We start from the raw sequence: 12,805 nt of genomic DNA on the forward strand, positions 1-12,805 counted from the left end.
ATTTCAGAAGAATTATAGGCAGAAAAGTGGAGGTAATGGACTTGTACCACTATTGAAATAAACCCTTCATATCTGGTTTACCACTAACAATTTGAAAGGAAGATTTTAATAGCATCAGTGACTTCTGAAAAGCAAGGATTACAAGACTCAGCTTTGTTACACACGTGTACCGAAGCTGCAGGAAGGCAACGGGCAATTTAATAGTTAAGTGTCCTAGACGAATTGGTGACTAGAAGCAGAAAGCTGACTCAGTTGGGAAAGGATGAGACGAAGAGCAAGATTGGTCTTTTTGAAGGAACTTATCTGAAGTGATATAGCGAAACACTGGGTAACCTGCCTCTGACTGGACGCTGCTTCACTAAAGTGCATGTCTTGTGTACTAATCGACTTCACTACCTGTAATAAATCTATGCCAGGAGTTAATTTACTATTCAGTCGACGTTTGATGCCTAGGAACGTAATTCCTTCAATTATAATCAGCAACTTTGTATGTGGACTGTCCACTGTTTTCAGTGTCCTACGATAAAGCTGTAGTTCTCTTTCAGTTTTCGTGTAGTGTTGTGCACTCGTAATTTATGATCAGGCAACATCGGCAATTAGTCTTATTGAGAAAATAGCGCGATCAACATTCTTCGGTCACGGCGTCGCTGGTCTGCACTTCCAACGTCTGAAGTTCTTTCATGATCACCTGAGGCACAACCTCACAAGCCGCTGTAAGAGCTACTAGACTGGCAAGACTTGACACGCAGGGACATTCACAAGGTGACTGACGTACCTACATCTATATGATTACTCCGTGTTCATACTTGAATAACTGGCGCCGGCCGGAGTTGACGAGCGGTTCTAGGTGCTTAAGTCTGGAACCGCGCGACCGTACGGTCGCAGGTTCGAATCCTGCCTCGGGCATCGATGTGTGTGATGTCCTTAGGTTCTTTAGGTTTAAGTAGTTCTAAGTCTAGGTGACTGATGACCTCAGATGTTAGGTCCCATAGTGCTCAGAGCCATTTGAACGACTGGCAGAGAGTTCATCGAAACACCTTCATGCTGTTCCTCTACAGTTCCACTTTTCAACAGCACACGAACACTTAAATCTTTCCGTGCAAGCTCTGATTTCCCTTACTTCATTGTGATGATCATTTCTCCTTAAGTAGATGCGCACCAACAAAATATTTCCGCACTCTAAAGAGAAATTTGGAAGCTGAAATTTCATGAGTATGGCTGGAATTAAGATATCAGAGGAGAGATAGCGTTACGGGATTCTAGTTAACTAGAACAATTACCCGTGTTCTCCGTTCTGTAAGCTCCAAACCGGAAAACTGTGTCCTCAACTAAGTACAACACTTAACGCTGAATGTACGTTTATTACAGACATGAATGCACAGACAGAACAGGACAGAACTGTCTCGATGACAGAGAATTTTGATATTTAGCAAAACGTCGAATACTCCTGAAAATGCAAATATTACAGACATAACAAATTTTGGGAATCTTCTGCTAAGGATAAATTCTGAATAACAATATTTGGTGTTGATCAGATTTGAATGTACGAACCGCAGTATCCGAACCACTAGACCACATTGCTTGCTCCGTCTCCTGGAGACACAGCGACCCACTGTTTTAAAAGTTCACAATGGAGCCGACTACTGCAATCTAGATCCTCTGTGGTCCTCTGTATGTAAGCGCTGAAGGATACTCAGGTTCCTCACGTTCGCCCATGCTGTCACATTCTCTTCATTATCAGGAGTAACGAAGATAGCCCCTCCTGTTGAAGCTTCGCAATCATCAAGTGGGCCTTCAGTTTCGGTGAACATGTAGCCTCTATTGTCGGTCTGAACCTGAAGACTATAGTAGAGCTTCATATGGAGGATATGGACGATTTATCGGCTGTTCTACCTGTCTCCTTTATGAAGGGTCACAATCCTGTAGCTTCTATGTGGTGACCAACAAGCGACGAAGGATATGATAGGGTCAAGAGTCGCACTTTAATAACATTCTGGTGGTTCCACATTGCGCACAGACACAAAAATTCATATCAGGTCTCCCGGGCTGTATCTCAGTAACCGGTGTTAGGGGTTAAAGCGCTCTCACTTCTTCTCCTGAGGGTCCGGAGTCTGCATGCAGGTTAGCAGTATAGCTTCTTCGGTCTTGGCCAAGGGGTGTTTCACAGTCAACCTCAACAATTACTTAACAATAAAATTGGTCAAACAGTCATGCATTTGAAATGTTATTTTATTTTACTTTCGCTGACAGTTTTGGCAGTTCATTATGCCATCTTCAGGCCCCACATGCACGGCCGTTTGGCGAATTTTATTGTTAAATATTTGACCAGTCGTTGTCCAATGTCCACAATGGATCAATCGTCTGATTGGAACAGTGTATGCATTGTCGCTTCGGCCTCGCGATAATGGAGCAGGAAGAACTGTTTGAAGTCTGTAGCGTCATATGCATACATAACTTTTGGCGGTATCACAGCCCAATCTCTTTGTTCGACATGAAAATATGAGCTCATCGAGAACAAATAAGTCTTATTAAAGCGTTCTGTGAGACCACTCGTCATAGGTGGTAGGCAGTGTGTCTTCGTGTGCCCGATGCCGTAATGTGAAGTTACCTTTGACAACAGTCTCGACTGGAAAAGTTTTCTACAATCAGTGAGCATCACAGGAGGTGCTCCGTGTTTCACAGTGATGCCTTCTACAAGCAACCTTCGATTTTCGGAGTTCCGGCAGTCGACCCAGCTTAGGTGACAGTGTAACGCTGAAGTAGTCAGTGTAAACTATATCCATCGACTCCTGTTTGTCGACTTCCAGAACATCCCCAAGAGATCGATCCCAGTCCGATGTAATGGCGCTGCTGCTGGCGGAATTAGAATCGGATGCCCTGCAGGTAATACGGTTCGTGCTCCTGCCGCTGCATTCCTTACTGTAGCTCACATAGTGTCTAACGAATCAGTAAGGAACTGGCTATTGACACCAGCGTCTAATTCTGTCTGGAGTCTTTCCGAATCACGCGTGACCAGATATTGGAGCGTCATGCTCCAGGACAGCTGGCCATAGATGAGTTGGGATGACTAGCAACCATTTCAATGTCCTTGGTCCATATTTGCTCCCATACTGTATTCCGCTTATTAATTGGAGACGTCCTTGTATGTGTTCCTCCTCCTTAAGCAATTCTACAGTTTTCAGCACAGCTGAGCCTTCCTTCTGTTCATCAGTAGTGTCATTTCATGCAGCGATGACTGAGATTTCATTTACGCTGTTATGTTCCGCAGGAACCCATGTCCGGAAACAAGTCTTTGGTGTTTGAGCAACAAGGTTGATTAGAATTTTGCAGAATACACCGACATGATCTTTCTGTATGACGAAGGTCACTGTAATGGAAGAGCTGCTCGTAGCCTTTATTGAGATCGTTATCCACAACCTCCGACTCCATCGCATACGCTTTTCACTACAAATACGGAACGGTTTCGAAAATGGGTGCCTTCACCGTCAGCAGCAATGTCTGTGTTGCTCTGGGTAGACGCCGCACTCCCGAATTGCAAGTTTAACTGCAAACAATAGTTTCACAAGCTGCGACATTTTCGCGAATGAAACAGTGACCTGTATGTACAATAAGTTTCCTTTAATTTACGTCTATGGTCACAGACTCTTTGTTAACAGGTAATGACCATCATCAGATCTGTTTTATAAAAACAAAGTCCTAATGTACTGCAGCCATAGTGGCATTTAACATTTGACGATGCCACTATGGCTGACGTACATCAGGACTTCGTTTTTGTAAAACAGATCTGATGATGGTCATTATATACCGAAACCGGTAATCTGTTAACAAAAAGTTTGTGACCATAGACGTAAATTAAAGGAAACTTACTGTAAACAACAGTAGTTGTGAAAACTGATTAAGCTGCCTTTTTTTTTTTCTTTGGTTATTAATGAGTAGAATTGTAAAACAAGTGATGTACCGGGTCACGCCTAATGACTTACTTGTACAAGTGGTTGCGTGACCAACATGTTTTCAAATGGTTTTAGGATGGAAACGGTACGTTTCCGAACATGTGCTCAAATTTAAAATTTTATTTGCTCAGTCCCCTCTACATGTCCTAGAAGACTGTAAGAGGAATTTTAGGGCCCCCTGTGTTGAGCTATGACTTGGAACTGCGCCAATAATGTCTTTGGGAGTTGAGAGCTGGGTTTCATTGACTGACAGTCCGTTTAACTGAATGTTTCTCTCCAGTCACTTGCTTGAATTGTTGCAAGGTGGTTTCCTGGAATACGTTTACAGTGAATGTTTTTTACCTTTTATATTTTAACAAGTATTCTAAATACTTACGTTTTTAATATCTTCAGTATATCTCTTACACTTTAAAATTTATCCTTTTATATCAACTACCACACACAGTTGACTATGAGACAAGGAAGAGCGTTTGAGGTCGATGCAGCCATATTTTAAAGTTTGTCCTTGTGCTTTGTTTAGTTGTAAAACTGTAGGTCGAAGTAGAGAGTATATAAAATGTAGACTGGCAATGGCAAGGAAAGCGTTTCTGAAGAAGAGAAATTTAACATCGAGTATAGATTTAAGTGTCAGGAAGTCGTTTCTGAAAGTATTTGTATTGAGTGTAGCTATGTATGGAACTGAAACATGGATGAGAAATAGTTTGGACAAGAAGAGAATAGAAGCTTTCGAAATGTGGTGCTACAGAATGCTGAAGATTAGATGGGTAGATCACATAACTAATGAGGAGGTATTGAATAGAATTGGGGAGAAGAGGAGTTTGTGGCACAACTTGACAAGAAGAAGGGACCGGTTGGTAGGACATGTTCTGAGGGATCAAGGGATCACAAATTTAGCATTGGAGGGCAGCGTGGAGGGTAAAAATCGTAGAGGGAGACCAAGAGATGAATACACTAAGCAGATTCAGAAGGATGTAGGTTGCAGTAAGTACTGGGAGATGAAGAAGCTTGCACAGGATAGAGTAGCATGAAGAGCTGCATCAAACCAGTCTTAGGACTGAAGACAACAACAACAACAACAACAACAGGCTAATTTGATTGGAAATTGCAGTCTTTTAAATTGGAATGGCAGTTCAGTAGAGATCAGTCGTATTCTGTGAATAAATAACGTGTGCCCTTTGCGCTTCCTAGTCGCTTCTGAGTAGTATGATCGGAGATACACTTTTAAGTCACAGTGCCATCGCCTATTGTAAAAGTTGTTGAACAAAATGTGCTGTTATTTCATCTTTCGATCGTTCAGCTCTCACCTTTTGTTAGTCGCAGTATTTTTATGCGTGGCCAGAGATGCGATTCTTTTAAGGATACATTAATCTCGTCTACTGGTGTTGACTTGAGGATAATTGGAACTGTTTGTCAAAAATCTCCTGAGAGTATGGGTAGAGCTCCTCCCACCACTTCAGAGCTTCCTCGCAAGTCCATGGCTTAGAGTGATTTTTTATGTGCCATTGTGCTTTCTTCTCAGAAGACAATTTTAGCTTCCTTCAGAAGCTCACCCCGTCAAGATGCTCTTGAGATTTTGCGTACCGGGAATTGTTCTTCGGCTATATTCAATGGTAATTGTACGACGGAATGGGCAATGCGTTCCCCTCCCATAAGTGTGACTGGATGATACTAGCGCAAGTGGGATGCTTTTTTTAGCACGTATTTCCGTCAGCAATAGATTTATTGTAAGCGTTTTCCCGGCGCCACCTGGTGCGCCCAAGTAAAAAAATTCCATCAGTGTTGTTGTCGGTCCAGTCCATGATATGGTTGTAAAATTCCTTTTGATTGTCGTTGAGGAGCGGTTTGTTGTAAGCAATGTATTGAAATAGTTCGTTGATGCTGTAGCTTTTTAACTTTGTAATTTCTAACTTTAGCACACTGATAGCATCCTTTTGTGGTGCTTGAATTCCAAATTGTACTACGGTCCGGTTGTTTATCTTTAAACATTTATCTTCTACGCGAATGAATATTTCATTCAAGAGGTCGTTGAATTTGATGTTCAGTTCAGGATGAGAATGCCGGATTTGGTACTTTATCTTCCCTCATATTCTCTTTGAAGGAGTCCCATAGCTGTTTTCGATTCTATGGTATATATGTTGTTAGAATTATGGCGACTAAGTCTCTTATTTATTCAGCTGAGGCTGTGAGATAATCTTCTTGTAGTGTTAACTCGCAGTCGTTGTCGTTTTCCAGTGGTCCTAAGCGTTGGCATGCTTCTCTCTACGTCTGGCATAGGTAACCATCAACAATTTTCAGATCTGTGACACTTGTTGGTCCCCGTATTTCGCGTAGCAACATCCGGAGATAGAAACACATGACGTTGGTTCGGATGTACGGTGTATACTCGGCTAGTGCGCCAGTTTTCATGATTCCTGGGCGATCTTATAGTGGAGTTCCTTGTTTTCGTCGTCGTCGTCGACATATAGCAATGTTTATGCGAATACATCCGTTTGACACAGTTGGTAAAAAGCTGTTAACGTTGTGTTCTGAGGTGGTTCGCTTGCAGTTTTTCTTGCGTGTTGTTTGTGAAGTAAGCTCTCTGTCCATTCTCCAAATGTCCGCTAGATGTTGCACTGTTGGTTCTCGTTCGTCTATGGAAAAAATCGAAAACCTGCCACGCAGCTTCGTTACTGTTGATATATCTTCCTCTTTGATATATGAGGATCTCGTTTTTTCTGTTCTGCTATTCGCTTTGGCTATTTGAATTACTGCCATGTCACTGCCTTTGTTCACATACTTACAGGTATATTTGACAGACTTCGCTGAATTGCAGTAGTCTACGTTCATGTGTGCTTGGAACATTTTGGAAAAAAAAGTGTGTTATTGTGGCCCTACCCACTTATTATCTATTTCCATTTTGTCGCTGCCTTGTATTCGCATTTTTGCTGTTGAGCCACCGTTTATGGGTGATCGTCGTCTGTATTTTGGACAGTCATCAACTCCGGTTTCTGTGTCGCCCAAGTATGGTTTCGCGTATCTTTTTGCACATTTTCCATCGCTCATGCATGGCTAATTGGGGTTTAATGGCCGCATGGCTCTAGAATCATGTTTTTCATTACCATGTCGTACAGTTCCGGATCTTCTTGTGGATTGGGAAATTCAGCTTGGATGATATGCACTAAGTACACTTTATGCACTTTTCACACATTATTTTCGATCCATCAATCACTGTATGACTGTAACGAGGCACGTCTCATCGTTAATTTTTATTCACTCACTCCTCTACATTTTCGGTTTCTCGTTTCGTTACTGCTAAGGAACTGACATTAGTACCCACGACGAGTCTTGCTTTATATACCCCTACCAACTGGTAGCTTCACCACTGGTGAATTCTAGAACATACCAAAATTGCTTCCAATGGTCCACAATGTTAGAGTGTCCTGGAATGTTCTACAATGATCAGGAATGTTCCGGGATGTTCTCGAACATTCTGGACTCTTCCCAAATATTCCAGACTATTGCCGAACGTTTCAGAACATCCTGGATCGATGTGACACATTCGGGAACATTCGGGAACATTATGGACTTTTGTCAAAAGCTCTCGAAGTCTCTCGAATGTTCTGGAATGTTCTACAAATTTCTACAGGGCGAAACTTCCCCGCCCCTACATCTTCAAAAACACGATCTTTAGATAGAAACGGGAACCTTCTTCATGTATGGGGGATGGAGAGGTACCACACCATATAACTCTCTTGAACTTACCGGAACTCCAGAATGAGATTTTCACTCTGCAGCGGAGTGTGCGCTGATATGAAACTTCCTGGCAGATTAAAACTGTGTGCCCGACCGAGACTCGAACACGGGACCTTTGCCTTTCGCGGGCAAGTGCTGTACCATCTGAGCTACCGAAGCACGACTCACGCCCGGTACTCACAGCTTTACTTCTGCCAGTATCTCGTCTCCTACCTTCCAAACTTTACAGAAGCTCTCCTGCGAAACTTGCAGAACTAGCACTCCTGAAAGAAAGGATACAGCGGAGACATGGCTTAGCCACAGCCGGGGGGATGTTTCCAGAATGAGATTTTCACTCTGCAGCGGAGTGTGCGCTGATATGAAACTTCCTGGCAGATTAAAACTGTGTGCCCGACCGAGACTCGAACACGGGACCTTTGCCTTTCGCGGGCAAGTGCTGTACCGTCTGAGCTACCGAAGCACCACTCACGCCCGGTACTCACAGCTTTACTTCTGCCAGTATCTCGTCTCCTACCTTCCAAACTTTACAGAAGCTCTCCTGCGAACCTTGCAGAACTAGCACTCCTGAAAGAAAGGATACTGCGGAGACATGGCTTAGCCACAGCCTGAGGGATGTTTCCAGAATGAGATTTTCACTCTGCAGCGGAGTGTGCGCTGATATGAAACTTCCTGTAAAGTTTCTGTAAAGTTTGGAAGGTAGGAGACGAGATACTGGCAGAAGTAAAGCTGTTAGTACCGGGCGTGAGTCGTGCTTTGGTAGCCCAGATGGTAGAGCACTTGCCCGCGAAAGGCAAAGGTCCCGAGTTCGAGTCTCGGTCGGGCACACAGTTTTAATCTGCCAGGAAGTTTCTTACCGGAACTCGTTTGAGTTTTAGCGGCACGCACATTGCACACTTACTTATATAATATATATTGACTTAAAAGAAAGTAAGTCCGTTCGTGTCTGCGGGACGCCTTCCTCCTGCTTCCAGGGGACAGTGACGGCGCAACTGCAGAATTTCTCCGGGTGAAATGAAACCAGACACAACAAACAGGTTACTTTGAAACAGAGGAGTGTATGAATAATATGGCCATTTCAAACTGGCAGACTCCTAACGGTAACGGGTGGAAATATTTTAAACATTCAGTAGAATGATGAAACAAGGAATTTACATGAATTCCAACGATTTATACAGCTAATTAAAATTTTTCAATACTTTATAAAAAAACGCATTTCCCTGAAACACAAAAACAACTGCTTTAGAATAATGAACTTCAAATTTTTGATAGATAGCGTCCTTGAAGGCTTGGTAACGAATTTGCCGCCTCTCAAAATTTTACTAATCCGCACTCACCGCCAGACTCACAAACACACCTCACAAGATGGCACAGACGGGTAATCAACCCAAGTAACTACGGCAGCGACGACAGGGAATTACCTCCTTGCTGTATCATCTGGGTCAATCAAGTGCTCATCGTACTCGGCAATTTCGTCTGTGTTGAGAATTCTTAAGACAGTGATTGCACACCTGCTGGGGGGGAAAATTTGTTGTTGTCGTTGGTCTGGGTGTGACTGATGGGTATGTTACAGTCATTTCGTCCTTGATGGGGATTTTCTCAACCTGTTATGGTTGAATATTACGTATGGCATAAATAAGTTAGTGCTATACATTCGCCATGTTTAATTGTAACTGTATCCTGAGGAATAAGAGATGTAGCTCTGTTTGTCAGTGGTAAATATTGTTAGTATGCTGACCACTATTTAATTACAAATTAATTCTGGACTTTAAGAATCAGGTGAGTCACACTCATATCTGTGTCGGAAGAGAGGGGGCTAATGTCCACAGTCAGTTATTGTACATTTAGTATTCCCGGTGAAAATACCTGAGAACAAATGTGTTACAGCCCGATGGCTTAAGTAAAACTTAGTATTAATGGTCACTACCGGCTCCTTAGAGATACTTAGTACGAAGTTAAAAATCATCTAATGCACACTACAGAATATACACTAGTTGTATAACAACGTAGACAGTGGCTGTAGTGGTGGAGCTGTGTTTCCAGTAACTTTAATAACTGAAGATATGGCAGAGTTATTGTGTGTGGTCTTATCAAACTTGTTGTTGATGTTTTGACTAGTGGTTACTTGGGCTGATCATCCGTTTGTGCAAGCTGGTGGAATGCGTCTGTGACAGAGGTGGTGAGTGTCGACTGGATAATTTTTTGAGAGACTGCAAATTCATTATTACGACTTTAAGTATGCCACGTTCATTCTACCTGGTAGTTTTCCACCCGCAACAATTCTGTAGTTGATCCGTCGCTGGCCCCAGGGAACACTGAGAAAAAGTCTGGAATACAAAAGCGGACTTACTTTGTATTAGATATTTAAATAAAAGAACCATTGACCATAACCTGATGTCATTCAATAAAATCCGTCACCCCACTCCCAATCACATAAATGGAACCACGCTCTACTACTACAGTTGCCGCGCGGGATTAGCCGAGCGGTCTGGGGCGCTGCAGTCATGGACTGTGCGGCTGGTCCCGGCGGAGGTTCGAGTCCTCCCTCGGGCATGGGTGTGTGTGTTTGTCCTTAGGGTAATTTAGGTTAAGTAGTGTGTAAGCTTAGGGACTGATGACCTTAGCAGTTAAGTCCCATAAGATTTCACACACATTTGAACATTTTACTACTACAGTTGTGAGCCTATACCCATGTTGCCACGACTAATTCGACTGCGACGCAGAAATTTTGCTATGAAGCCGTTTACACATCCACCATACACCACCAATCTCTCCCCATGCAGTTTTCATATCTTTTGAGCACTGAAGAAAGACGATGAGGCCGTCGATTTGTTTTGGATGAAGAGGTGCAAGCCTGGGTACAGCCAATGACAAACCGTTTTCCATGAAGGCATTTATAGCGACCTATCAGTACTTTTTTCTTCTGCTTGTAAAATTACTTTCACTAAATATAATGAATGAAGTATGCACTGAGCCATCAAGAAGTAACTCTTATTTATAAAATATGGATTTATAGTGTTTCAAAATTTAGATAAATAGGTATAAATTGCAATGTCTTTGTGAAGTTATCTGCATCATTTTTTTTTTAATTTCTTCTTCTGTCACTTCATCATCTCTTCTCCTCCTGGCCTTGGCCTGTTAAGATGTATGTATTTTGTTTTATAACTTCTTAACATTAGCCTCTAACATTTTACTGAGAGCTTCCGAAGTGGAAATATGGATGAGTCTTGTTGCATAAGAGCGACCAACCAGCTTGGGCAATATTTGTTTAGCCGCCATTGCTGCCATCTCATCGAGAGAACTACGAACTGTAGTAGTTGCTTAGAACCTGCATGTCATTTTTGATTAAAAAAGTCCGACTGTCCACTGGGAAGGAAGTTACCGCACTTGAAAGATTCCAGACCTTCATTGTCACGAAAATATGAAGCCAAGACAGTTATTCCAAGATGATAATATTTTGTGGCCTACAAATTTTAATACGCAGACGTTTCGTCAGTTTAACTCGCGCTGTGCTAAGAAAGATGATTTAAACATTGACCGTTTTGCCTCATGGTGGGGTAAACGTATTACAATTGAGATAATGAACAGTTTACTTATTTTTCCCCTGCTCTATGTAGTATACGTAACGTTGCTTATAAGTTTAAACCGTTCTTGCTACGACGTGCCGGCTCGCAGTGATCAGTCTATTGCTAGATAGCGGCAGCGGGGCGCTATCTTTGATTCTCCGCGCGATGAGCTTTGACCGGCATGATGGAGGACAGTTAGAATTTGAGGGCCAAATTGGAAACAGAACTTGCGGGCGGCATGGCCGGTTTACCTCCGCTGTCTCGAGCCGGTAGTAAGCGACTTTGGCAGAGGACAGACGTCATCCAGCGAAGACGGTATTTGGGGCTGGCTGTGGCGGCGATTGGACACTGAAAACTAGCATGTGCCAAGCGTGTGGAGATTGTGAGTTGCACTTCGCTACCGATTCATCAAACATTTTGTTCAGACTCATTCTCTGGCTTCTGGGTTTTGTTTTGTGAAAGTCGTAGTGCTGCGAGTAGTTCTCCTTGCAGGAAAGACTGCTGTTTGACGTTCATGGAGGTTCGCTCCAAAAGAACTGAAGTTTACCTTCATAGAAACAACTCTGTTTCATTACAGACATTAGTCCAAACTGTTTGTGAAATGTGTGGAAGTTACGTGGTCTGTGTTACAGAGCTAGTTGAATTTTATTAATCAGAACTGCCTGTTTAAATTGGCCATATTTCGACTGGCTTACCGTGGACCATGTTGAGTGCTGAACTGTGTACAATTATTTCTTTTAAATACATTGAAATCTAACTTAAGCACAGTACCTTTTCACTACAGTCATTTTAGATAAGTATTACATTTCAGTGGGATTAGTCTAATTCAGGGCTTCACAACATATGTGCTCGCGGAGCAAGCTGTGAGCAGCAAGGGGCGAGCACTGAGCAGCGCGAGCACGCTACCCCCACTACCGGACCAGAGCGGAGAGTGTGGAGAGTCACGTGGGGTACACAACAGCTGCCGCCAGTCGATGTAAATCCGCGGCCATGTGCAGGGATATCACTCACGAATTATTACTGCTACAAATGAAACAAATAAAGGAGAATGTACACGTGCCACATAATTTTATTAGCGTAGTGTATGCCTCTACCATCTGTAGACACTGAAACTAAAGAATTCCACGACAATCCTATATTTTCAACACTTTCTTCAACACTACTTAAAATATCACCTCCGGTTGTAGTGTTCTTCATGGCTACTACATCGAGGAGCTCCTCCCTCACCCGAAGATCTCTGTTAACACCTCTAATAAATATGGCAAGCTGCGCTGTTCCAGTGATATCAACACTTTCGTCCAGAGCTAGAGAATACGCCATAAAATCTGAACAGATATTTGCAAGCTGGCTCTGGACGTCGTCTGCCACGTCCTGTATGTGATGCATAATGATCATGTTAGATAATGGCACAATCCGAAACTGTTCAACTGGAGATGGACACAAATGTTCCGCTGCAACTACCAAACATTCTTTTATTAAATCGCCAAAGGGGCGCAGGGATTTTGCTAAAAGCAAAGCAATTTTGTAACCCACTCTGAGAGCTGCCTCAGGTGATTTTTC

Source organism: Schistocerca nitens, chromosome 1, assembly GCF_023898315.1.
Source record: "Schistocerca nitens isolate TAMUIC-IGC-003100 chromosome 1, iqSchNite1.1, whole genome shotgun sequence".
NCBI lineage: Eukaryota > Metazoa > Arthropoda > Insecta > Orthoptera > Acrididae > Schistocerca > Schistocerca nitens.